At 41.3% G+C, this 4,179-nt stretch overlaps 1 long non-coding RNA gene across 3 annotated transcripts; it reads left to right on the plus strand.

Moving 5' to 3' along the window:
- The first annotated feature begins 507 nt into the window (after nt 1-507).
- On the plus strand, nt 508-3,192 carry LOC307043395. 3 transcript variants are annotated; one of them, XR_013809365.1, is made up of 5 exons: nt 508-783; nt 1,174-1,234; nt 1,317-1,860; nt 2,040-2,623; nt 3,061-3,192. It is a non-coding gene; the product is annotated as an uncharacterized lncRNA (long non-coding RNA). The 3 variants fall into 3 exon arrangements; XR_013809366.1 differs by having other exon boundaries at nt 1,335-1,860; XR_013809364.1 differs by having other exon boundaries at nt 1,174-1,860.
- The last annotated feature ends 987 nt before the right edge of the window (nt 3,193-4,179 follow it).

The raw sequence follows: 4,179 nt of genomic DNA on the forward strand, positions 1-4,179 counted from the left end.
AAGTAATTTATCATGTAATTTGTTTTAGATAAATAAGGGAAAAATACCAAACAACGGTTAATGTCCTTTTCCAAAATCAGCCTGAGGGGGTAATATATAATAAATACATAAAGATAAAGTCCATTGTTATAATGGGGTATTTTATTTGTAAATTACCCTTATAACCCAGCCTCATGGTGCACATGATTCTTTGCTTGGACATTTTGTTGGTTTGAGTCATTTGAGCTCGGATTCTAGTAGGGACATAAAGTAACACGTATCTTAGGAAGATATGAACTTCATTTTGGTGAAGTTGATGCTGAATTCACTATTTAGTAGATAATCATGTGACACTTTATCTTTGCACTACGGTCTGTCTGCTGAGCCTACCTATTTTATATATATCATGTACAGCGGTTGGGCTTTATACCCCCTCCCCCCCCCCCCCCCCCGTGTAGTTCTTCTTCTCTCGTTTTTTTTTGTACTCGCCGTGAAGTGGTTTTGCGGCCTGCCAGTAAACCCAGAGAAGAAGAAGACAAAGTGACGTCAGCGTAATCTTGCCTCAGGGAAAGTACTGCGGTGTGAATGCGATTGGCACTAGCCCCATGACTAGCCCCCTGGCGGATTCAGTGCCGTGGTACTTCCGCAAGTCCTGCGGTGTGAAAGCGGCTATAGCTACAGGCAGCGCCGTATAGAGCAATGGCGGATCGTGGAGCCTCTCAATCGTTCCCCGGAAGTTAGCGCCAAGGCTAGCAGAGCTGTAGAGTTGCAGCATAATAGACCGTTCGTGACGGACTTTTAAAGGTAAGAAGAAGTTTAAAGATTTATATTACGGATATTATCAGTACATCTGATTCAAATTAACATGTGTATTAAAGGATGTCAGTGGATTATCCCTAAATTAGTAGATTTAGGGAACGTTTACAGATAACAGATAAAGCTAGGATTCCGGATCAAGTTAGCAACACACGTTGAACAGCCTTTTAATTGTAAATTCCGTTCTCTTAATGTCATTTCGTCCAACGTTGTTGAATTAGAGAAGAGGTTCTTCTAAAAGGGATTGTATGCGGGGGTGGAGGGAGTTAAATATTAGATAAATATAACTTTGGTGCGTGTAAGAGTGAGTGTTTTTAGCAGAGCCATATTGTGTCCTTGTGATTATGTTGATTATTACCTGTCTGTATAATGTTGCAGCTCAGCTGATTTTGGATTGATGGCAAAGGGAGAGGGACTTAAGTGAGAGTGAAAACACAAGGTAAGTTTAATACTACTGTTTTATATAAGTAAGCATACTAAACATGTATTCTATCACTGTATTATATAAGTAATCTTGTTAGTAACCTACTGTATGGCAGGTGGAGGGGCAGTGATGTTACAGGTGGAGGAGCAAGACTGCAAACTCACAAGACAGAGAAATCAAAGTTTGTTCTCCAGAGAAGAGGTTGATTTCACTTCATTTATTTCATATTTTCTAAAGATGTGGAAATGGCAACAAAAAAAAACTTGAGAGCTGCAACCAAGACAACTGTAACAACATGAGTAGAGAGCCACCAAGGTTTTTCAAGTCCATCTCTTACTCCATTTTGCCAACCCAAATGTCCAGGTACATGACGGGACACCTTGCTTGTTTTTGTTGTTTGCGCTCCTCTGGCTGGGTGCTGGCAGGTGGAGGGCAGTGATGTTGGCAGGTGGAGGGGCATTGATGTTAGCTGTTACACACCAGGCTCAAACTTAACACATTGCATCCTTCTTTGCAGTGTCCTTAATCCTGGAACGGGAATCTGCAATTCCTGCAGAGTTTTGTAACCCGTTGGTCCGCACGCAAAGCGAATTTTTAAAGCCTTCTTAATTGTCTCATTGCTCCATTTCATCCCCTTTGTGGTGAGTCTGCCTAATGCCTTAGGTTGGTCTTTTTAAAACGTTTTCTTATATTTGTTGTCCCTAATTTTCATTGTTTTCTTGAGAGCCGCATTTTCCTTCCTGATTTTTCTTAGTGCAGACTTTGCTTTTTTGGTGATTCCTTCTTGGCTCTTTAATTTTCTCTTTAATTTTTTTAATAGATCTGTTTGACTGGCTGCTGGTTCCCTCGTATGCTGACTGGCTGCTGGTTCTCTCGTATGCTGACTGGCTGCTGGTTCCCTCGTATGCTGACTGGCTGCTGGTTCCCTTGTATGCTGACTGGCTGCTGGTTCCCTCGTATGCTGACTGGCTGCTGGTTCCCTTGTATGCTGACTGGCTGCTGGTTCCCTCGTATGCTGACTGGCTGCTGGTTCCCTCGTATGCTGACTGGCTGCTGGCTGAGTGGGTGGTGTCCACCCTCCCTGTCTCTCCTCACTAGCCATGTCCTCTCTTTCTTCACCCTCACTTTCCTTTCTCTCAGTCTCCTCATCCCTTCTTCCCTCAATCTTTGAGACTAATGTAAGTAGAAGACATGGCACTGTAGATTTTCGAACATTTAAAATATTATACCACTTAAAAATCAGAAATATGACTTTGTTACTAAGAGTTCATACTTATTATACCTGTGTCACCTTTCACACTATAGCTGTGATCATGAGCTATGGGCTTTGTAGATACAGGTCCCGGGGTGAATCGTGGTGCAGGGGCCCTTCTCTTTTTGACCACAGGGCGATGCACGAAGATGGTGGGTATAGCCTCTGCTCTCAGCCTAGTCTTGCCCTTTTTTGTCTTGACAAACTGGTCTGCATCAAAATGTGCCTGCGGAGTGACTTGAGGTTACTTAACACACAGAACAACTCAGTTTTGTCTGCCCACATACATATTCCATAGTGGTTGAATACACAGTATTAGGAAACACTTTATACTTACTGGACATGTTATACTCATTACATACTGTATATAAAATATGACCAAGAATGTGAGACAAATTTATAGAAATTCATATCACATCTGTTACTGATGCCATTTGTCATACTTTGTTAAACTCACAAATAATAAAGTTCCATAACTTCAGTTGGGAACAAAGACCACACCTTATCTCCCCAAGGTAATTTCCCATCCAATAGGTGTGCTATATAGGTGTGTATAACCCTTTCTCCTGTCTGTTACTCCCTCTTTCAGCACAAGAACCAGAGGGGGATTCAATGGAGCCTGAATACCTGCATTGAGACCCTCACCCTGCACCCTGAGTCTCAGCTCTGTGTTTTTCAAGCCTTTCCCTGTTTTTTTGTATTAAACAAAACATTAAACTTTCCCAATGGTGCAAATGCAGTGTTTGTATATAATATCCTAACATATGTTTTTGCTGTTGGTCGTGAAATTGCTCCTGCTGACTTGAGCAAGCCATTTTTTCCTCCGCTCTGTGTCAGTGGGGAAGCCATACATTCGTACTCCTTTCTCGGAGCGATTTGAGCATCCCCAGGCAGCACAGCAAACCATGGTGGCGACTAGGAGGCAGCACAGCAAACCAGGACAACACAGAGGAAAAGGCACAGACAAACTGCATGATATGCTATTCAATGTTTATTGAATTCCATGTATTTGCAATGGATGTTCCGAAAACAACACATTTAACATCATCATCATGCTGCTGCTGCTGCTGCTGCTGCTGCTGCTGCTGCTGCTGCTGCTGCTGCTGCTGCTAGTCCTTTGATAGTCACCTGTCGGTCTCCTGTCCTTTCTGAAAGCGATAAAGATGACATTATTCATTTAGATAACTTGTGTCCTCAATTACCATGGGATTACTGAAACTACCATGAATTTAAGAAAATTGTAGAAATGAATCTAATCTGAATTTTGAAGCATTCCTTTAGATCCCCTCCCTCTAAATATATCAAACATTAGAAAGTGATGCTCCTGACTACCATACAAGTTTAAGAAGATAATATTGGTTTTAAAGAATTCAAAGCTATAAACAGCAACAGGCTCTTTAACCAAGGCACTGTTAGCCTAACATGTAAACTAGTTGTTCACACTAATCCTAATATCATCACTTAATATTAGCAAATTCTATTTTATTTTTTAAAACATATTGATGTAAATACATACACATATCGATTTGTTTTATAAATATTGCAAATCAAAACCTTTATTCACTAATAATTACCAAAAATCGTAGTTCTATCTCCTGTTATCAATGCATTCACATTGCCTGCCATGAACTTCCGGGGAACGATCCTCGTCTGCATGAACCACGTGACGATAACCGTTTTTGGACTTCCGCTGTCGTAACTCTTCTAT

This window comes from Notothenia rossii (genome assembly GCF_949606895.1).
Source record: "Notothenia rossii genome assembly, chromosome: 1".
NCBI lineage: Eukaryota > Metazoa > Chordata > Actinopteri > Perciformes > Nototheniidae > Notothenia > Notothenia rossii.